Source organism: Miscanthus floridulus, chromosome 3 (genome assembly GCF_019320115.1).
Source record: "Miscanthus floridulus cultivar M001 chromosome 3, ASM1932011v1, whole genome shotgun sequence".
Taxonomy (NCBI): Eukaryota; Viridiplantae; Streptophyta; class Magnoliopsida; order Poales; family Poaceae; genus Miscanthus; species Miscanthus floridulus.
In genome coordinates this window covers 96,013,416-96,038,015 of record NC_089582.1, presented here as the reverse complement: position 1 = coordinate 96,038,015, position 24,600 = coordinate 96,013,416, and positions in this window count along the sequence as shown.

Here is a 24,600-nt window from a genome sequence, read left to right as displayed (position 1 = left end):
AAGATGGAATAGGTAATGGTTGTAATTCACCAGCAGACCTCAAATGTATAGCTTTCACCTTTTGACAGGTATCACACTTCGCTATATATCTAGCAATCTCTATTTTCATTTTAGTCCACCAGAATCTTTGCTTCAAATCATGGTACATCTTGTTGCTTCCCGGATGGATAGATAACCTAGTAGCATGTGCCTCATCTAGAATTGACTGCCGCAACTCAGGAACTTTTGGTACCACCAGGCGATCCTTGAACCATAACACATCTTCATTGTCAATGTTAAAGCATTCCGCTTTTCCATTCTTGACTCTTTCCTTAATATGTGCTATACCCTTGTTTTCCTTCTGAGCAACAATAACTTGATCTCGAATAGTGACTTCAACAATTATGTTGGTCAAACTTCCTTGTTGAATTACTTCTACATTCAACTTTTCCATTTCTTGACATAAATTCAAACCCATTGTTCTCACTGTCAAACAATTGCAATAACTTTTGCGACTAAGGGCATCTGCAACCACATTTGCTCTACCCGGGTGATAATGTACTTCCAAATCATAATCCTTAATCAGTTCTAACCATCTTCTTTGTCGCATGTTTAATTCTGACTGAGTGAAGATATACTTTAAGCTTTTGTGATCGGTGTAAATATGGCACGTATTACCAAGCAGGTAATGTCGCCAAATCTTTAGAGCATGAACCACAGCTGCTAACTCCAAGTCATGGGTCGGATAGTGTTCTTCATGTTGCTTAAGTTGCCTAGATGCATAGGCAATGACTCGGCCTTCTTGCATCAACACACATCCAATACCAATACCTGAAGCATCACAATAAACATCAAACGGCTTCTCGATATCAGGTTGAGCTAACACTGGTGCAGTAGTCAACAGCCTTTTTAAAGTCTGGAAAGCCTCTTCACAATCTGATGACCAGACAAACTTGACTTGGTTCTTCAACAATTCAGTTATAGGTTTTGATACTTTAGAGAATTCTGGAATAAACCGACGGTAATATCCCGCCAAACCCAGAAAACTCCGAACTTGATGAACTGTGGTTGGCGGTTTCCAATCAAGCACATCCTTCACTTTGCTGGGATCAACTGCAACTCCTTCGGCTGACAAGACATGTCCAAGAAATTGCACTTCCTTAAGCCAAAAATCACACTTGCTGAACTTGGCATATAGTTGATGTTCTCTCAAGCGGGTCAGAACAATTCTGAGATGTTCCGCATGTTCTTCCTTATTCTTGGAATACACTAGAATGTCATCAATAAACACCACTACAAACTTGTCTAGCTCAGGCATGAATACTGAGTTCATCAGATACATGAAATGAGCGGGAGCATTTGTCAAACCAAAAGACATCACCAAGTATTCATATAATCCGTATCTTGTGGTAAATGCCGTTTTGGGAATATCTTCAGGTTTTATCTTAATTTGGTGATACCCTGATCTCAAATCTATCTTGGAGAAAACTTTGGCTCCGGCCAACTGATCAAAAAGCAAATCTATCCGAGGTAATGGATACTTATTTTTGATGGTCACTTCATTCAACGGATGATAGTCAACACATAACCTCAGGGTCTCATCTTTCTTTTTCACAAAAATTGCCGGACATCCCCAAGGTGAAGAACTAGGTTGGATAAACCCTTTCTCAATCAATTCTTGTAACTGAGTCTTCAACTCGGCCAATTCCTTAGGTGGCATCCTATAAGCTCTCCGAGAAATCGGAGCTGTTCTAGGTTGTAACTCTATATTGAACTGTACATCCCTATCGGGTGGTAGACCGGGTAAATCTTCAGGAAACACATCCGGAAATTCACACACTACCGAAATATCTCTAATCTCTTTGACAGCAGTCGCACAAATCTTGCCCACTGATCTTCTTAGGGTTGGAAGTTGGATGAGAAGTTGAGAATTACTATCAGGCAAACTTACTCTTAAGGTCCTATTCAAAACATCTATAACAGCCTTATGCTGATACATCTAATTCATTCCCAAGATTACATCTATATCCTGATCCTTAAGGATAATCATGGTAGTGGGAAAAATATGCCCACCCAGTTTTACGGGTACCTGGTATACCATTTCCTTAGTACACAGACGTCCCTCGGGCGACTGTATAAAGAAACTTTCCTTTGTTGCCCCAATTGAAATTTCATACTTCATGACAAATGTTCTATTGATGAATGAATGCGATGCGCCAGAATCAAAAAGTATAACTGCAGGGTGATTGGCGACAGGAAACATACCCATCATCACTGGCTCTCCTTCAGGAATTTCCCCGGCTTGAATATAGAAAACCCTTCCTGTCTTCCTCTCATCTTTGCCCTTCTGAGCATTCTGATTGTGGTTCTTGTTTGGTGCTTGACCTTGTTGTTGATTGGCAGGAGCCTTCTGATAATTTTGATTAGCCTGCCTAGGATATGGACAATCCCTGGAGAAATGACCAGTCCTTCCACAATTGTAACACGGATAGTGGTGACCCTGGGATGTTGGAGCATTGCCACCAGAAGCATTGGTTGACTGTGAGTTCGGATAGGTTATAGCAGGATGGACATTTGACTGTTGCCCGGCTTGGAACTGCGGCGGACGATAAGGAGGACGGTAATGGTTTATGGGATGATAAATCACTCTCTGCCTCTTCTGGTTTCCACCAAAAGGTCCAGACGGCACATTCTTTTTCTTCTTGAGCTCCTTATGCTGCCGATACTTTGCCTCTGAAGCAATTGCAATATTTACTGCCTCATGATAAGTGATATTCGTACAGGCTGTCATCATTGTCTGCAGTTTGGTATTCAGACCTCTCATGAACCATTTCTTTTTCTTGGCATCCGTATTGACATGTTCAGATGCATACTACGACAGATGATTAAATCTTCCCACATACTGCATTACGGTTTGATCTCCTTGCTTCAAAGCAAGGAATTCATCTAGCTTCATAGCCGTCACTCCTTCCAGGATATAATGGGCTCTGAAAGCAGTGCGAAATTATGTCCAAGTTAACGGAATGCCTACGGGTTGCATGGCCATCAGATTTGCATACCAAGCACCAGCTGCACCTCTAAGTTGCTGGGCAGCAAACACCGGTTTTTGAAACTCTGTGCAGTGAATAAGATCAAATTTCTGCTCCATGGTCCTAAGCCAGTCATCAACCTCCAGTGGTTCATCTGCCTTGGTGAACACTGGGGGTTTTGTATCTGTGAAATCCACATAGGTAGCCTCATGCCTGTTATAATTGCGGCCACGGTTTCCATGCATCTGATTCTGATTACTTTGAGCCATCTCATGAAGCAAACGAGAATTTTCCACAGTCACATTGACTAATGCAGCGATAGCATCAGCCAGATTGGTTGGCATCGGTGGCGGGTTAGGGATATCATCATCATCTTGTGAAGTACCAGGAATATGCGATCCCCGCGTACGACGCATCTGCTCATAACAAACCAAACTTTATTCACAAGCCTTTATTGAATTGCACAAAAGCTTACTCCAGACACATTACATAGGGTTTACTACTATAAACACCAGAACCTGTAAGTACCAAAACAAGATACATAACTTAACTATAACTAACTATTACACAACTCTACTCTTTTCCGTGATTACTTCAAACTTCAGGCTCGGTATCCATTCTGGAATTATTATCGCCTTCATCATCACTTTCATTGATCATTACTAATTCTTCAGGATCTTCTTCTTCTTCCTCTCCCGATTCATCATCATCGGCAAGGATGACACCGGGGTCCATGGCATCAGCTTGAGGCTCATGATTTGGATTCAGTAGATTGCTAAGCCTATGAACTTCCTCATGTAGATATGTATTATGTTCTTCTAAATCTTCTACATAGAATTCTAGCTCATAAGTTCTAGCTCTAGCTACATTTTCCCTGTGCCAAGCTTCATTTCTTCCCTCCACCGTACGAACTAACATGCTTTCACAGTTCCTGTGTGCGGTGGTGAGCTGCCTCAATTGACCCTGTAATTCACCTATTTGTATAACATCCAAAGCCCTATCTCTAGTAGATTGTACTAACTCTGCGGAAATCCTCTGTATCTCTGCCTGGGGATTAGGCCTAGAACTGCTACTGCTAGCACCATTATTTCTAGGGGCAAGTTGGTGACGAGGAACTCCTTTGGGTCCAGTGGACTTACGGGGCGTCATCTTGGCACGAGCCATACTGTAGGAAACCAATTTAATCCAAGTAAGACCATTTGATCAAAATCCAAAGAGTAGCTAAGATGGATTACATTCCTCAAACCAGTCTCACTACTTAACTCCAGACTAAGAGGTGAAGGAAGTAACGAGTGAATTAATAATGATGCATGAATCGTTCTTACGAACAAAAACATCAAAGTTTATAATGCACATAAACAACATTTATTTTTATATAGGGCATAGTAAGATTACTACTCCACCACACAAGACCCTTTTAATCAAATAAGGAATGGTGAGAAAGAATTAAGATAAGTCAGAAGCAATTTGGACCAAATTATCAAGTTAAATTTAGTCATCCCAATTCATTTTGAAGTTTTCGTAAAACAATACAACAAAAACCTTGTAACGATCGCTCTGATACCATTCTGTGGCAGAACCTCCTAAGTTATAGGGCCCACATGCACCTGTCACTGTCCGACGACCTTTTGACATTTATGCATATGTTTCCAATAACTTAAAAAGACTGTCGGGTGTCCTCGGGGAACCCCGAATCATCCACGATTTCCGAGCAGGATCACGTTACAGAGTCATTGCAGTATTACAACATTTATTCAAATATCAAAACCAGAGTAAAAATAGCGGAAGTCTTACAATAACATAGTTTACAAACCAGTTGTTTCAAACCTCGCAACTAGGTTCGATGTTTATTACAAAATGAAATAGTGGAGTGGCATTATAATATAATACAAAACACACAAGGAGATTGCCCTGCCCAAGGGCCACACATTTACTTCTCATTGTCATCACAAGGTACAACTGTCATGCAGCACGATCCAAAACAGATCTGCTCATGAGGCTCACCTGCAACAAGGGTCAACGAACTCTGAGTACAAAAGTACTCAACAAGACTTAACCGAAATAAAACTGATAGAACTCAGGAATGCAGGTTCAGGGATTCAAGGTATGGTTTTAGCAATAATCGAAGTTATTTCGCGTAAAAGCTCTTTTAACAAAGTTCTTTATTTCAACAATTTAAACTTCATAAAATCATATACAAAGATGACACGATCCGTAATGAGATCATGAAACTTCATATCCAACACCTTCATCAACCATTCTCAAGTTCTAGTTATTAATACTACGATGATGAACAGTGAGTTGAGTCTCCATAACCGAGGAGCAACGACGATTCGAACCGATTAAACCCAGCTGGGGATTCCAGACCACACGACATATGTAGGTCCCCGACCTACATATACCAACCTACCCTCAGATCCTCTAAAATAAGAACGGGTCCGCGCCACCTGAGAACACAGTACTCCACCATTCCAGCCCATGGCCACGTGGGTACACGCTATTCCCGCCATCTCTCCACTCCTAGTGCGCGAGTAGCCATTCTCGTAATAGAATCGCCAAGTTCAGGCTTACCGGAGTATGTGGTTAGTACTACAAATTCTCACCTCATGCAATTCAACAACGGACGTGCCTTAATCGACACAGGCGGAAAGAACCCGCTCACAAGACCTCCATGTCTTGTGGCTCACACACACCGAGTCCACCCGGTCTAGATTTATTACTCCACATTCCCATATCACATGCTAACATAATTAACCGATGTTCCATTTAAAACTTGCAGGTGGCAGGTAATCACCCGACTTTTATCGTTCTATGCATAGCTAAGCAAAACTAGGCATATACGAGTTTAAAAACTGGTAATATGGTAAATATGGAATAACAAGGATGGTAATGCACCAATTAGGCTCTTACTTAACTCCTAATCACTTAATGCAGTAACAGAAAGCAAAAGCAAAATTAATTTGTAAAACACAAGGTAGGGTTGTATGCATCCGGGGCTTGCCTTCGTTGACGGAAAAGTCCGGCTCCTGCGTCGTTTCACAAGTATTCGATCCGACCTCAACAGACGGATTAACCTCCTCAACAACTTGATTAACTACCGCGTGTTCACCTTCGTTCACTACACGTAATAATAATGCCATGTTTAACATGATGCGGAATTACGAAACATGATGCTCGATGATGGATACAAAAATTAAGAATTTGAATACAACTTTCCTTCGCGGTATAGTTGCAAGTCAAACAGACTAAATCTTTTTCGTAACACATACATCAATTGCCAAGGATCATTATCAACTAATGAGCCAAGGTCATCACTCAATCCAAAATTACAAACAAAACCTAAATCACTAAAGGTTACCATTTGCTTTTATGAATTAATTATTTAATTAAAATTATGAAATAAATCAACTTATTCTAATTGAGCTCAAAATTTTAGTAAATGCTCATTACATGATAACTAAGTGGCAAAACAAATTTCATAATTTTTGGACAAGTAAATAAGCCTAGAAAAAATCATGGAAAGTCATTTATTAATTAATTGAGCAATTTTTATCATACCCCAAAAATACTGGAAATCAATATTTCAAATTTTTGTTATATAATATACATCATAGAGAATTCACACAAAAATTTCCATAATTTTTGGAGCTCTAAATAATTCTACACAAAAATAACAAATTACAGCACTATTCATTTAATTCTAAAAAATAGAAAATCCACTTAGAACGTTGAGTCACTGACACCCGGGTCCCACATGTCATCTTCAACCTCCGACGTTGACCATGGCAGCGACGGCTCTGACCGGCGATTTCTCGCCGACGGTGAGATCACCGGCGACGACCAACGTACCAAAATGATCACCAAGTCTAGGCGCATCGATTTATGGCACTAACGCGACCTATTACGGACTGAACTGAGCACTACGTCGACCATGGCGGCCACGACGGCGCTGCTGCACTACGCCGGTGATGGGAGACCTGTAAAGCTTAAACGGATGGCTCATGAAGCACCAGCAGCTCACCCCGAACGTGTTGAAGCAAGGAGCGAGGTCGGAGAAGCAACGGAGAGGCGTGACGACGATCACGGTGATCACGGCGGAGCAAAACGTCGTCGGCGATGGTGTACCGGCGACTGCAGTGGTCGAAATGAACAACCAACTATGGAGTAAGCACCACAGTATCGAGACGAAACAGAATCAGCCAAAACCAGGGACGAAGATGCACCGTGGAGCTCTGGCCGCGGCGAATCGCGCTCGGCGGAGGAGTTGCCGGCCGCGAGGAAGAAGACGATGCAACTCGAGTTCCTAACTTAGACTAGCTGAATTGGTGGGTTGGCTGGATGCGCAAGGATACGGTGGAGCTGGAGCATGCTTTGCCGAGATGGCAACGGCGCTAAGTCGACGGCGAGAGCTCGACAGAGCTGCGGCGGTGGCGACGGGAAAAACAGAGGAAGAAGAAAAACGACGACGACGGCGCCTCGGTTCAAATAACACGGCTCAGAAGCACAAGGAAGCTGCGCTGTGGCCTTCACCGCGCCAGCACGACGCCAAAGACGGCCACGACCGCGCCTGGAAGCAAACCGAAGATCGCCGGCCATGTAGCTTCGGCGGTGGACACTGTTCATCCAAATTACAGAATTGCCATTCGCCAAAATTCACAAATTACTCTCAAATTTTCATAACAACTCAAAAATCTCCAAAAACAAAAGTTGTTCAAAATCAAAAGTTCTACAACTTTGCTTTTATAACCATCTTCTAATTCGGTCTAGATTTTGAAATGATCTTTTAAATTCAAATAGGGGATATTTAACGAATTACGCCTTTTTGAATTACTCAAAATTTTTCTAAACAACTTGAAAAACTCCAAAAATAAACTTTGCTTAACTTGCCAAGCTCTACACTTTTGCTTTTGGGATCAACCCCAAAATATGCTTAGATTTTGAAATGGATTTTCAGGGTAGGATTTAAATGCTGAAAATCGGGGTTTTCTCCAAAAATTCAAAAATCCAAACAAACTTTAAATTTAAGTCAAACAATACAATTCAACACATACCACAGGAATATAAACTCGTTTTAGTGTATGCATCTCAAAGTTTTCACCAAATTCCAAATGCTTTGCAATGCATATGATGATATGTCGGTTTTAGTATTTTAAACACCCGAGGTGTTACATGTGTGGAGTTACTTTTGCTCATTCCAACAACTGAGAAACACGTTTGTGAGTGCCAAGAAGAGCAAGGTCCTAGTGAGGTGATTGAGATTCGTGAATCCAAGAGAGTAGCCTCATTAGTGAATCAAGAGTAGCAGAGTGTGCATCCACCGTTATCATTAGACTTCGAGTGGTCAAGTGAGAGTTCGTGCTTGTTACTCTTGGTGATTGCCATCACCTAGATGGCTTGGTGGTGATTGGGAGCTTGGTAATCACCTGGTAGAGCTTGTGGGTGACCCAACTCAAGTTGTGAGCGGTTTTGGGTGATTCACCGTGATGGAGTGTCGAATAATCAACCTATAGAGAGCACTTGATCCTTGTGCGGATCAAGGGGGAGCTACACCCTTGCGTGGGTGCTCCAACGAGGACTAGTGGGGAGTGGCGACTCTCCGATACCTCGACAAAACATCGCCGTGTTCCTCTCTCTATTTGCTTTGAGCATTTACTTTGAGCAATTCAATACTTATCTTTACATTCATAGAATTGCCATGCTAGAGTAAGTTTGGAACATAGGTTGCAAGTCCGTTGTGCATTAGATTAATAGAAACACTTTTCTAGGCATAAGGGGTTAATTGGGCTAACCGTAGGATTTAATTATTGCAAGAAAATTTAGAATTAGCCCAATTCACCCCCCCTCTTGGATATCTTGATCCTTTCAATTGGTATCAGAGCCTCATGCTCATGTTTTTAAGCTTAATCACTTAGAGCAAGATGTCTCATGGGGATGGACCTCCTCCTATCTTTGAGGGAGATGACTTTCCATATTGGAAAATCCGCATGGAGGCGTACTTAGAAGCTTTAGACATTGGTATACTTAGAGCCGCCTCACAAGGCTTCCCAAAACCTCGGGATGCTACTAAATTACAAGGCGATGAGGCTAATTATGAAAAATGGAATGCAAAGGCTCGAAACACCATCTTTAGAGGCCTTTGCAAAGATGTGTTCAACCGTGCAAGGAACTACAAAGACGCCCATGCACTATGGTCGGACGTTTGTGCGCTCCATGAGGGAACCAAGAGTGAGCGTGAGGAACGCTATCATCTTGTGATTAAAAAGCTAAATTCATTTGAGATGCTTCCCAAAGAATGTGCTAATGAGATGTACTCATGTTTAAATGTTCTTGTAGAGGAAGTCAATGGGCTTGGACTTACTCAAATGTCACCATCCGATGTTGTGAGAAAGATCTTGAGTGTCCTCCCCATTGACAAATATGGGCACATTGTGACCATACTACACCAAGGTGATCTTTCCACTGCTACACCGACACAAATCTTGGGAAAGATCAATGCTCATGAGATATACATGCACATCACGCCACAAGATGGCTCATCCTCTACCAAGAAGAAAGAGAAAGACTTAGCATTCAAAGCTAGCCAAGACAAGGGCAAAGCAAGACTTGAGTATGAGAGCTCAAGTGATGAAGAAGATGAAGATGAAAATCTTGCTCTCATGGTGAAGAAAGCCGCCAAGATGCTAAAGAAGCTAAACAAGAGTGGCATCAAGTTCGATGGCAAGAAGAAGAAGTTCTTCACAAGCTCTAGAAGAAAGCCAATCTGTGAAATGGATTGCTTCAATTGTGGTGAACTTGGTCATCTAGCACATCGATGCCCCAAGCCCAAGAAAGACAAGTTCAAGAACAAGAACAAGGGCAAGAAAGATGACTCAAGTAATGAAGATGAAGATGAGAAGAAGAAGAACAAGCCATACAAGAAGAGAGATGGCAAAAAGAGGGACTTCCACAAGAAGAAGAAGAGTGGAAAGGCCTACATCGTCGGTGATTGGCTCACAAACATTGATTCATCTAGTGGATCATCCGATGATGATAGTGACAATGAGAAGGTGGCCACCATTGCTATTGATCTTCCATCTTCACCGCCACCATCGCCATCATCCTCTACACACCTATGCCTTATGGCCAAGGGTGAACGCAAGGTAACTAATAATGATGATAGTAGTGATGATGAGCAAGCTAGTGATGATGATAGCGATAGCGATGATGATGACTCACCTTCATATGATGATCTTGTCAAAATACTAAGAAAATACACTAAGATCATTAGAAAGAGTAGATCTAAAAATGAAAAGCTTGATGCTAAAAATGATTCACTCTTAGCAAAGTGCGATACATTGGAAAAGGCTAATGATGAGCTTAGAGAAATAAATGATGCTATATCATCCAAACTCAAGGAGCTCAAATCTTCTAAGAAAGAGCTTAAAGATAAACATGATAAACTTGAGTTGGTGCACAATGAGCTCATCACTAGCCACAACAAGCTAAAAGATGAATATACAACTCTTAAGATCAATCATGATACTCTTGTTATTGCTCAAGAATTTTTACCAAATGAGCCACATGATGCTACTAACTATGTTGTTAAGATTGATATAGCTACATCATGTGATGATTTAATTGATGAGAGTATTGAGCAAGGATCTAGTGGCAAAGGCAAGCAAGTGGTTGAGTGCAATGACTATGATGAATATGTCAAGCTCAAGAACACAAATGAAAAGCTCATGAAAGATCTTGAAGAGATGAAAAGCCACAACACCATTATGCTAGAAACTCTTGATCATAACAAAGAGTTGATTCTTGAGAATGAGAAGCTCAAAGAAGAAAACAAGAAGCTCAAGGATGAGAAGAAAGATGATGCTCTAAAGGAAGAAAATAAGATGCTCAAGTTGGAAAAAGAGCATCTCAAGATTGGATTGAGCAAGTTTGCTAGAGGCAAGCACCTCCAAAGTGAGCTACTCATGAACACCGTCATGAAGATGGATAGAAGTGGCATTGGATATGTGGCAAGTGTAGAGAAGAAGATGGCTCAAGTTCAACAACAACAATCAAAGCCAAAGCCAAAGCCAAAGCCAAAGAGATGTTTTGAGTGTGGACAAGAAGGCCACTTTGCTCATGAGTGCCAAACTCCACCGCCACAACCCTTGCCCAAGCATGCTAGACCATTTGCCTTCAATGCTCACTACATGCTTAGAAAGGACTCTAGTGGGAAGATGAAAGTCATATTCTTAGGACCCCCTAACAAGAATAGGCCTAAGAAGATTTGGGTGGCTAAGTAACTTGTTGAGAAGGTGAAGGGCCCTCAACAAGTTTGGATTCCTAAAGCTTGAATCTCTTGTGTGTAGGTGAACTACAAGACCAGTGGAAGTCATTGGGTTATTGATAGTGGTTGCACTCAACATATGACTGGTGATCCTCGTATGTTCACCTCACTAGATGAAGAGGTAGATGGACAAGAGAAAATAACATTTGGAGATAATTCAAAGGGCAAGGTTAAAGGATTGGGCAAAGTGGCAATATCAAATGATCATTCCATCTCCAATGTGCTATATGTTGCCTCATTGAGCTTCAACTTGCTATCCATTGGACAATTGTGTGATCTTGGCTTCCAATGCTTGTTCACTGAGAAGGAGGTTGTTGTATCCAAGGTAGATGATAATCAAGTGATATTCAATGGATTTAGATACAACAACTTATATCTAGTGGACTTCACCTCCAAAGATGCAAATTTGAAGACTTGCCTATTCACCAAAACAACACTTGGGTGGCTATGGCATAGAAGACTTGCTCATGTTGGGATGAGCTCACTCAAGAAGCATATGAAGAATGATTTGGTGATAGGGTTGAAGGATGTGAAGTTTGAAAAGGACAAGCTTTGTAGTGCATGTCAAGCCGACAAGCAAGTTGTAAATACTCATTCAACCAAAGCTTTCATGTCAACCACAAGAGTGCTAGAACTCCTACACATGGATTTATTTGGACCAATAACATACAAGAGTTTGGGAGGGAATCTCTATTGTCTTGTGATTGTTGATGACTATTCAAGGTACACATGGGTATTCTTTCTTCATGACAAATCCGAAGTTGCATCTTGCTTCAAGAAGTTTGCCAAGAGAGCTCAAAATGAATTTGAAGTGAAGCTCAAGAAGATAAGAAGTGACAATGGAAAAGAATTTGACAACACAAACATTGAAGCTTATTGTGATGAAGTTGGGATCAAGCATGAAGTCTCCGCAACTTATACTCCTCAACAAAATGGTGTAGTTGAGAGGAAGAACCAGACTTTGATCACTCTTGCAAGGACAATGCTAGATGAGTACAACACCCCTGAAGCTCTATGGGCGGAAGCAATCAACACTGCATGCTATGCATCAAACCGTCTATTCCTTCAAAAGTTCCTTGGCAAGACACCTTATGAGTTGCTAAATGGGAAGAAGCCGGACGTCTCCTTCTTTAGGGTGTTTGGTTGCAAATGCTACATCTACAAGAAGCGGCAACACCTAGGGAAGTTCTAAAGACGTTGTGATATTGGTTTTCTTGTTGGTTACTCATCAAAGTCCAAAGAATATAGAGTATTTAATCATGCCACTGGCTTGGTTGAAGAAACATATGATGTGGAATTTGATGAATCTAATGGCTCCCAAGGAGCACATGAGAATCTTAATGATGTAGATGATGAACCATTGAGGGAGGCTATGAAGAACATTTTGGTTGGAGACATCAAGCCTAAAGATGATGAAGATGATGTACAAGTGATAAATCCACCCTCTTCATCAAATGTACCACAACATGGCAAAAAAGATAGGAGAGTAGAAAACAAAGACACTCATGTCTCCCATGAGCAAACAGTGGTACAAGCACAAGATGTTGATGCTCCACAACCTCCTTCTCAAGTGATCAATAGAAGAAATACACCTCTCCTACAAGATTATCCACAAGATCTCATCATAGGGAGTCCATCAAAGGGTGTAATGACTCGATCTCAAAAACTTGCTTCATTTATTGCTCATCACTCTTTTGTCTCTTGCTATGAGTCTACCAAGGTAGAAGAAGCTCTTAAAGATCCAGATTGGATCAATGCCATGCATGAAGAGTTGAATAACTTCACTCGCAATGAAGTTTGGACTCTTGAAGAGCGACCAAAAGGTGCAAGAGTCATTGGAACAAAGTGGGTGTTCCACAACAAGCAAGATGATCAAGGTGTTGTTGTGAGGAACAAGGCAAGCTAGTTGCAAAGGGGTTCTCCCAAGTTGAAGGTTTGGATTTTGGAGAGACCTTTGCACCGGTTGCAAGATTAGAAGCCATCCGTATCCTACTTGCATATGCATCACATCATGAAATGAAACTATATCAAATGGATGTGAAAAGTGCATTTTTAAATGGCTTTATTAATGAACTAGTCTATGTTGATCAACCTCCCGGGTTTGAAGACCCTAGATATCCTAATCATGTTTATAGGTTGTCCAATGCACTATATGGGCTTAAGCTAGCCCCAAGAGCTTGGTATGAGCGCCTTCGGGACTTCCTCATTGAGAAGGGCTTCACCATTGGGAAGGTTGACACCACACTATTCACCAAGAAGCTTGATGGGCATATCTTCATTTGTCAAGTATATGTTGATGATATCATCTTTGGATCATCAAATGAAGACTCATGCAAAGAATTTGGTGAATTGATGTCGAAGGAGTTTGAGATGTCCATGATTGGTGAGCTTACATTCTTTCTTGGTTTTCATGTCAAGCAAATGAAAGAAGGCATCTTCATCTCTCAAGAGAAATACACAAAAGATCTTCTCAAGAGATTCAAGATGGATGAATGTAAGCCAATCAAGACACCAATGCCTACCAATGGACATCTCGACCTAGATGAGGGAGGTAACCCGGTTGATCAAACTCTCTACCGTTCCATAATTAGTAGCTTGTTATATTTAACCGCATCTAGGCCCGACATCATGTTTAGTGTGTGTATGTGTGCTAGATTTCAAGCTAATTCTAAGGAAACACATTTAATTGCCGTAAAAAGGATCCTTAGGTATCTTAAGCACACACCAAGCATTGGCCTTTGGTATCCCAAAGGAGCTATATTTGAATTAGTTGGCTATTCCGACTCGGATTATGCCGGTTGCAAAGTTGATAGAAAAAGCACATCCGGAGGGTGCCATTTGCTTGGTAGATCACTTGTGTCTTGGTCCTCCAAGAAACAAAATAGTGTGGCTTTGTCCACCGCCGAAGCGGAATACATTGCCGCGGGTGCTTATTGTGCACACATTTTATACATGAAACAAACTTTGCTAGACTATGGTGTAGTTTTAGAAAAGGTACCTCTTTTGTGCGACAATGAAAGTGCGGTAAAACTTGCAAATAATCCAGTTCAACACTCTCGCACCAAGCACATAGATATCCACCATCACTTTCTAAGAGATCATGTTGCTAAAAATGATATATCACTAGAAGGTGTAAGAACCGAAGATCAATTAGTGGATATCTTCACTAAACCGCTAGATGAGGCTACATTTTGTAGATTGCGGAATGAGCTCAATGTACTTGATTTTAGTAACTTCACTAAAAATTAAGCTTGTGTTGTCCCTTGCATTCATTGTAATATACAACATGTTTAATTTTTTGGTAATGCATATAGGGCTTGTCTAACATGGTTAAGATAACCACCGAAAAGCGTGTGAAGAAGCTTAACCTTGGATCAAACTTGACAAGCAACTAGATTTACTTACAAAGTATTGCATATGCATGGATGTTGTTTTGTCATTTTGTTCCATTTGCCCTCTTATTGCCTATTTTCTTAAAAAGAATTATAGCCTAAGGCAAAATATTTTGAAAAACTTGAGGGTTTGAGAGAGGTCACTCACATCAGTCCCAATTGGTGTTTATTTGGATCTTATTCATGTTGGGACTTGATTGAGAATAGGCAGCGCGGAGGAACATTGAAGATTTGCTGGAAAAGAGTGACCGGATGCTGCACCAGACTCTGCTGTCCAGTGTCTAGTCCGTTCACAGGAGGTGAATAGAAGCTGAAGGAGTGACCGGACTCTGCGTTTGAGCGTCTGGTCAGGAAGGGTTCCAGCGTCCGGTCGATCTACATGGCATTCAAGGCAACTGACCGGACCTTGCCTGCGTCCGATCATGGACCACCGGACGTGTCTGGTCATGATTCCAGAGGAATTGGACCTCTCTAGAATCGACTGGACGCTGGGTGGTAGCGTCCGGTCGCTACCACCGGAGTGTTCGATCAGTAGATCTCGTGCGGCTTTAGGACTCTTTATCTGTTTCCTTTCTTGTCGTGTTGGGGGATCTATTTAACTGTGAGTGCCGTACCGTTTCCTTGACCTATTCTGTGCCAACGCCATAGCCGCCGCTAGCCTATGCGCCTATAGCCGCCGTCTCTAGTCGCGCCAGCTCACCGCGCCAACGCTTCCGTGGCTCCACGTGCCACCCGCACTGCACTGCCCATGCCGAGCACCTTGCACCGCCACGCTCGTGCATCCACACCGTCTCTAGCCGCCTACGCGTGCCTCCATCTACTCCCACGTCGTCAGCACCTCCCCATGCCACACCAGTCCAAGCACCGCGTTGTTCTCGAGTGCCACTGAGCCACCGTGCAGAGCTCCACCGCCGTCCACTTCTCACGTGCCTGCCGTGCTCCCTTGCCGCCGAGTCACTGCAGTCCATGTCCAGCGTCGGTAAGGCCCTGCTTGTGCCCTAGCAATCCAAATTTCCATCTTGCCGTGACTTAGCAATTCGTCATAGCATTGACTTCAATTGCATCTAGGGCTATCAATTCATCGATTCATCGCGAACCCTAACCCTAGCTAGTTCCTAAGGTTCCCCACGTGACGTCTCTTCTTTTCTCGGATTGTCGGTTCATCAGGTAGCAAGCCAGTCGTTTCTATTTCACATCTAAATTGCTTGCTCTAATAGAGTTTCACATCTATTAGATATATCGTATTTACTTGTATATCCATCTATTCCATGGTGTAGCGAGTCGGTGTTGTTGAGGTGATAGGTGCAGTTGTCAGTTAACTCGGAGCCAAGCTCGCAAGTACGGACCGAGGCCAAGCCTTGAAAGTGTCAGTGGACAGTTGGTCTTGTCAGCGGCAGTTTTTCTCTTGTCAGATCAGATGGCTCGCACTAAGAACGTTGGTGGTGGTCTAGGAGATGATGATCGGAGGCCCCCACCTCGCTTGCCCATAGGAACCAAAGGCAAGGCGACGAAGCAGGTTACATCAAAGAAGCACAAGTATCCTAATGCAGAGATAGCGAGAGCAGCAACAGTCACTGAGGCCGCAGAGCGTGCCGAGAGAGGAGGTGCTCGCAGTGGTGTTGTCATTGTAGATCAGCAGCTTACACCAGCACAGAGGGTAGTAGTTGAGGAGGCTGAGCGTCTTCATGGTGGTCCACCTAGGACTATCATGATGGTAGGACGTTGTCTGGCTATTGAGGAGCCTCAGCCTCAAGGGGAGTCGTAGCAGGAGCCACAGCAGCAGCCCCCACCAATAGAGCTTCAGCCAGCTTAGGAGACTTAGGAGGGCCAATAGGCCAAGGAGGCCGAGGAGACCGAGCAGGCACCTAGCTACGCCGCTCTAGTCGTACCCATGTTCTAGTCTCACCAAGGCTGCCGACATAGTGGAGGGGATCGCGTCCACCGCCTAGACCATAGGGTCCGCCTCCAGTGGTACATCTTGACTTGAGGGCCGCCATGGCTAGGCAGGTTCAGCAGCTGAGATTTGTAGAGTTTGAGGTGTGGTTTCCTCCGAGGAGGGATGAGAGAGCAGCAAAGGGTTTCTACACGCTACTACAGGAGGATTTCTACAATGCTTATCTCAACAGTGGGGCAGTGTTCAGATCTCAGAGAGTCTACAATATTGAGGCTATTGTGGCAGCAGTCGGAGAGCATATCCGCCCTTACTTATCATATTTGCTGGGGTTGACAGATATGATTGGCCGAATAGGATTGTATGTACCATCTTGGGTTCAACAGTTCTATGCTTCGCTCTATGTTGACCCGCAGCATAACTTCATACACTTTACATTCAGAGGTAGAGACTATAGGGTGATGAGTTTTAGGGCCAAGAAGATACTGAGGCTATAGGAGCAGCCTGTTAGGTTACATGAGGTATGTTATGGACAATAGGAGCTTCCTAGGCATCCTCATGGAGGGTTGGTGCCCCCTACTGATCTTGTGCGACATTGCTTCAAGGAGCCCTTTGGTGAGGGGTCGAGGAGGAACCCCAGTGACCTTACTCCTATAGCTCATGTGCTAGAGGCTATCATCAGGAGGACACTACTTCCTAGGTTGGGATACAGAGAGGGTCTAACTTGCCTACAGCTCTGGCTCCTCCATGCCCTGATGTAGCAGACCGTGTTCAACATTTGGGACCTCCTTCTATCAGAGATGGAGGATACTATAGCTGAGGGCTTCAAGGGTCGTAGGTAGCTTCTATATGCACATTGGATCACTTTCCTGATGCTTAAGGCTATGTAGGTTAGGACCCCTAAGATGGTTGTCGAGTACAAAGGTGCCACCACAGAGTTTCCAGCGTATAACATGGCACAGAGGATCAGGCATAGCACACCATAGGCACCAACTCAGCCTCACCATCGTCCAGATATACCAGAGTCCGTAGCTCAGCAGGATGAGATTATCAGAGGCATAGCCGCTACTGAGGAGGAGGAGCTTGAGGCTTAGGAGGAGAGGACCGAGTCTAGTGATAGTTTGGATGACGACTACTGGCCGATTCCTCAGATGCCTCCACGCAGACATGATGCAGAGGCTGGTAGTTCTAGCTCAGCTCCACCTGCACCGTAGACGGACCCTGCCTTGATTGCTATTCTTGAGCGGATGCAGCAGGATTAGGCTCGACAGGCTCAGGAGACAGGTGCCAACTTTGCATAGTTTCAGGCTCGTCAGGACGAGTTCTAGTGATAGCAGCAGGTCCTCCAGCAGCAGCAACAGTAGATGCATCAGCAGCAGTTACTCATGCAGCAGTAGCTTATGGGATTCATGTAGCATGTAGTAACAGCACTTGGGGCTCCACTGCCATAGCCTTCACCCTAGCTTGCTCAACCTGCTACCACTTCGACGACTCTAGCAGTACAGCCCAGTGGGCTTCAGAGTTAGGGATAGCCTCCAGCTCTGTTTGCCTCTCCCATAGTATAGGTGTCCTAGTGGTTATCCTCGCCAGTGGTAGCCCCATAGTTCACACCATATCATATGGGCTTTTCATTGGATCAGTCATCCTCACTATTTGTGCCTGACATGTCAGTCTCCAGGAGTCTTGGAGCATCCTTCAGTGAGTTGACAGGCATGCCTACCTTGCCACATATGCATACCGCCGGTCCTTCTACAGTAGCCCCTATCGCCGTGGCTACTCAGCGGCTCCCTTCGTCTGTCGCCTCTTCAGATCCTATGACAGACATACCAGCAGCATCACAGGCCGCACCTGCCCCAGCTCAGACCCAGACCGCTTCAGAGACATTTCCAGCCATAAAGGGTCAGTCAATACAGAGCTCATGGTTAGATGATGATGGCACCTAGTTTCATCTTGCTCCTCGTACCTCAGCGCCCAGCTCGTCCACTGTAGCCTCGCCGACCGACCCTTAGGTTTTGGTGTTTGACGCCAAAGGGGGAGAGGGTTCGAGTATGTAGACTCAGGGGGAGCAACATTTAGGGGGAGCTAGTTATCTATTATTAGCTTATTCTATTACATTTGGAGTTTCTTTGTGTGTGATACATTATGCATCCATGTTTACTATTATATCTATGTGATAGTGATATCTACGTGATTGTGATTTATGACATGTGTGCTCTCTACTTTGAATTCCTTTATGTCATATCACTTGTGCAATGCTCATTTGCTTTGCTTCCGCATTTATACTCCGATGCAAATGAACTTTATTACTTGTACTCATGCTTATTTCATATCTTTTGAGTACATCGTGTTTGCTTGGGTCATATAAGTTTGCTTAACCATTTGGTTCCTATTGATAAAAGCTTATATGAACCAAGCGCAACAAAAACCTCACTCTTTCACATACTCGAGGTGGTATTGTCATCAATCACCAAAAAGGGGGAGATTGAAAGCATCTAGGCCTCTTCTTGGGTTTCGGTGATTAATGACAATACAAGATTACTATGACTAACGTGTGTTTTGTAGAGGCAATTAAGTTAGGTTATGGTAATGGAGATCAATTGGGCAATCAAGGTTGGTATGCCCCTACGATGGAAATCATTTTGGTTTTCAAAGGATGGACGACAAGGTTAAGGATGACTAGTTCTAAGTGTCGATTGGAGTTGGAGTGACACTTAGAGTAGTTTAAGACTTTGTTTTTCCTTTGGCCGTACTATTAAGGGGGGTATGGACGGGTAGCTTGACCTAGGTGAGTCTAGTGAGTTAGGTGTGGTGCACACTTGTTAAAACTAGCACTAGGTAGCTCCACAACAGCCCTATGATCCTATGGAGCAAACTTCATTCACATATGTTCGAGAGTTGGAAGTGAATGGAGGGTCAAATGCTGACCGGACGCAGGCTCCGGTGTGACCGGACGCTGGCCGCAGGGTTCGATAAGTACATTTGATCAAGGTGATAGCGTTCGGTGTGACCGGAAGCTGGAGTGGTCAAGTGACCGGACGCTGAGAGGTAGCGTCCGGTCAACTCTAGTAAGGTTCTAGAGAAGGAAATCTACAACTGGACGCGTCCGGTCAATACTGACCGGACCCTGAGGATCCAGCGTCCGGTCGAGTACAATAAGCATCCAGCGAGGGTTTAATGTGACTGGACGTGTCTGGTCAGTGGTGATCGGACCCTGCCAGCGTTCGGTCAACACTTAAACACTAGAGTGTGGGTTGAACTGACCAGAGCATCCGGTCACCCCGCAGAAGCTCATAATGGTTCATTTTTCAGGCTACCTTATAAATAGAAGCTCCACTCATGTGTGGAGTTACTTTTGCTCATTCCAACAGCTGAGAAACACATTTGTGAGTGCCAAGAAGAGCAAGGTCCTAGTGAGGTGATTGAGATTTGTGAATCCAAGAGAGTAGCCTCATTAGTGAATCAAGAGTAGCAAAGTGTGCATCCACCGTTCTCATTAGGCTTCGAGTGGTCAAGTGAGAGTTCATGCTTGTTACTCTTGGTGATCGCCATCACCTAGATGGCTTGGTGGTGATTGGGAGCTTGGTGATCACCCGGCGAAGCTTGTGGGTGACCCAACTCAAGTTGTGAGCGGTTTTGGGTGATTCACCGCGATGGAGTGTCGAAGAATCAACCCGTAGAGAGCACTTGATGCTTGCACGGATCAAGGGGGAGCTACACCCTTGCGCGGGTGCTCCAATGAGGACTAGTGGGGAGTGGCGACTCCCCGATACCTTGGCAAAACATCGCCGCGTTCCTCTCTCTCTATTTACTTTGAGCATTTACTTTGAGCATTTACTTTGAGCAATTCAATACTTGTCTTTACATTCATAGAATTGCCATGCTAGAGTAAGTTTGGAACATAGGTTGCAAGTCCATTGTGCGTTAGATTAATAGAAACACTTTTCTAGGCACAAGGGGTTAATTGGGCTAACCATAGGATTTAATTATTGCAAGAAAATTTAGAATTAGCCCAATTCACCCCCCCCTCTTGGGCATCTTGATCCTTTCAACTAGCACGCCCGCTGTCTAGCTGGTGGAGGTTCCAGATGAGGTCTGGGCCCTTATCACAAGCGGGTTGTTCCACAAAGCTTTGGGGGTGTTGACTTCGGTGGCGACGTACCACCCAAACCTGGACTTCCCCACTATCTACAGCGGGTATGCCGACGGCTTGAGCACGGAGGACATCCAATCACTCGGGGAGAGCTTGCTGCCGCACGCAAGGTTGGTGGCAGAGCAGGTCTCTACGTAGTGGTTGATGGATGTCCGCCGTGAAGACATGGCTTAAAGCGTGCGTTGGGAGGACGTCGCCCAGCCTACAGATGGCACGGAACCTGGGTCGGAAGTGGGCGTCGTCCCACCTTCAGCCAAGCCAAATGTGGTCCCATCGGGGAGTGAGCAGCCCACGCCTTTGCTGGTCATACCTACAGCAGATGCCACTGAGCCGCCCCAATAGTTTTGTAAAGTATAAGTAGTTTAGTAGATGAAAAAAGTTTAAGTTCATGGGGGAGCCCCCGTGTAAACGTTCTTGTGTGTTTTAATGACTACAATCGGTTTTGTTTTTTGGGATGGAGTCACTCCATTTGGGGAAGCTTGTCCCTTTCATTCCTTAATTTTACCTTAGCATAATTTTGTTTTTTATTCTTTCTCATTCTTGCCTATTCATGTTGTAGGTTGCAACCTTAGGAGCCCAGGGCATGGCCCGCGAGGCTCAGCTGCTCATAATCATAGGTAGAGGCGGGGTGTGATCGGTCGGAATATTTTAAAGCAAAGCTACGTAAGGCAAATTAAAGGAACGAACTACCCTTTTGTTTGGATATGAAGGAGTTTCACCATATGATAATAAACAAAAAAGAGAGGTAGTGGTGCACCCTCATGGAGCCCCCAAGTGACCCAGGGCAAAAAGTGTTCGGGTCGGGGTGTTCTTATAGGAGCAATCGCTAAGTAAATAATGGTAAGACTGAATTTTAGGGGAAGAAAAATGACATAGCTGTTCCAAGCATTTGGTGAGAATGTCATCATTGTCATCCTTCAGTCGGAAGACGTTCGGTCGGATCACTTAAACCTTCAGTTGTTTGGATACTTGTTCGCTACGCCCCCTTTCTTGGCCGTTGCTTCTGTGCCTTTTTCTTCCTTTGGCCCGCTGGCCTATCGTAGAAGGCACTTGAGGAGCTCGCAATCCTTGTAGAGGTGTTTGATGGGGTAGGTGTGGTTGGTGCATGGGCTCTCCATGAGCTCGTGGAAGTGGCCCATAAGGTCCTGCTGGGGTTGCTTGCCTGTGTGCTCAGCCGTGGCGACCAATGCAGAGTTGGTCGCCCGGCGACGATCTTTTCTATTCTTTTTCCCCTTCTACATGGAGGGGCCCTCGTCTTGATCCTGGCGCTTGGCCTTGCCTTTGCCTCAGCCTCTATTGGTGCGCGGCGGGAGCGGCGAGAGCTGGAGGCGTTGGACAAAGGTCTGTGGTCCCGGGCCATCCGGTCGCTGCTGCGAGCGTCTTGGTTCGGCCCAAGCTGCTCGTGTATAGGCAGTTGGTGCAGAGCGGTCGCCAAGTCAAGACGAGGCACAGATGTAGCCTCTTGTGCCATGCTTGGTGGCTGTAGCGGTGAGCGGGTGGAGCGATTCATCTAGTGCGTCCCCACTCCCCTAGTGTGGCGCGGGTGTTGGTGTCGCGATGCGGAGCTCTCCGCCTATTGAACAGTGGTGGTCTCCACTAGTGCCCAAAGGTTTTGATGGATCACCTGTTCCTAGGGGTTATTCGGCTCGGGAAGGCCACGTAGAAGCATTGCCGCAGCGGCGATGTTCTGATTGGCCTATGCGAACTACGGGGGATCGTTCCCCCATTCCATGGTGTTGTGCTGGACCCAACGGGCGCAACCTCGGGCGCTGTTCGCTGGTTTATGCGCATGGGGCATAGTGTGGTGCACCGAGTGTACTAGCGCAGTTGGTGGCTAGATCAGCCGTTGTTGTCGTAGCTCCTCGCCATGCTCCCGTGTGAGCTTAGGGGTTTCTGCCCAAGGGTTCGGAGGGGCATGAGTCTGTAAGGACTTCGTTACCACCGGTGGCTATCCTAGAGCGTTCGCCATAGCACACTCCTAGGTAGGGATGGAAATGGGGTGGATTCGGATTAGGTGGAGTCTATGTGCACCTGAACCCAAAACCCAAAATCAAAACCCTAAACCACACCGAACACCAATTTGGGTGATAATCTGTTCCCAAAACCAAACCCGTAGATACCCGAAACCTAAATGGATACCCAAAACCCGCTTTGTATGACAACATAGTAAGAGAAATAAGGACTTTCTATAAACATATGCATGATATATATACACATATTCACATGTATAAACAAGAGGCAACAAATAATAAATATTTTCATGAGTCAACTTAGAATAAATTTAATAATATAAGTAAACAAGTTATTATTAGCATATTATAAAACATGAGTTTTAATTCCAAATGATTTATTTCAGATATCCATTGGATATCCATGGGTGGAAAACCAACCCCGAAACCGACCCTGATTGGTTTCGGAGCCTCGAACCCGAAAACCGTGGGTGAGAAATCATCCCCGAACCCAAACCCGCAAGACCCAAAACCCGTGGATATCTGACCTGAAACCACCCTGTTGCCATCCTTGCTCCTAGGATGGATGGTGGCTAGGCGCAACGTCACCGATGCTGGAGCCGTCACTCTCAACATCATCATCCATGAGGTCAAGGAAATAGGTGGGAGCATAATTCGCCATCCCAACAAATTCAGACGTGAGAGGGGGTAGCGCCGACATCCTTCAGAGCCCCCGAGCATATGCGTCCGTGGGAGATGTGAGGCCATAGGAGAACCAGTCGTATGGCAGTCGCAGAGCGGATAACGGGGTCCCTCCGGGTAATTGGCGAAAGATAGAGAATAGTAAGTATATAACAATATGTACATTACTTATAGCGGGGTTTGAGCAGAGATTTTGATTAGAATGAAGCGCAGATGCCACATCGTTGAAGTCATTGTACGTCCCAGAGCTGATGAAGGGCACCCCTCTGATGGGTGCCAGAATGAGAGTCTCCTCGTGGAGGTGTAGTACACAGAGCCGATCGGCGACGAAGTCCAGGCTTCCAAAGAGGACGGCCTAGAATGGCTCGGAGATGGGTGGAACCCACATCCTAACTGGTGGGAGAGTGGAAAACTCAAGTGAGCCAAAATGAGTCATATCACCTGAGCCTGCCATGGCCAAGGTGGTGGAAAAGTGGGCCATCCGATGACCAAAAAGTGTTGAACGTACAACGTCTTCCCCACAGACGGTGCCAATTGTCAGTGCAGAAAGTGACCAACAAGTAAATATTTGTAGTTTTGCCATACGTTGTGATCGGAGGTGGCCTAGCACTCAATGACATAGGGTTTATACTAGTTCAGGCAACGTGCCCTATGTCCAGTTTGAGTCGGTCAGTGACTTTATTCTTGAGCCCAGGTGCTCGAAGTTTGCAGTGGGGTTACAAACAAGAAGGAGAAAGATGGGGGGTATAAGAGGTCCGGTCGGACTCTGGTCTGAAGGCCTGAAAGTGATGGGAGCCCCACTGTGAGCTAAGTGTTCAAGCGTGTGCTTGAGGTTCAAACCTGGTGGTTCTGTGATTGTGAACTAGTGAACTTGATCGATCTAATGAATCTGAATGTTGGAAGAGAGCTCATACCCTTTTATAGATGAAGGGGATGGCCTTACAAGTGAGAGGGGAGGAGTACATTTGCTGCTGAGCCTTGTTGCCCACATCGATAGGTATAGGATGATGGTAGTGCCCACAACACTATTGGATGTCAGATGCACATGGGAGGTTGAGTTGCTTTCTTCGGGTATGGCAGACGTGGGCGCCTGCCACACTATTGATTCCTGGAGGCATGCAAGGGGTTTTTTTACCATGTTCGCCTGGTACGGTAAATGCTGGTGCCCTCAACATAGTCGATGCCTAG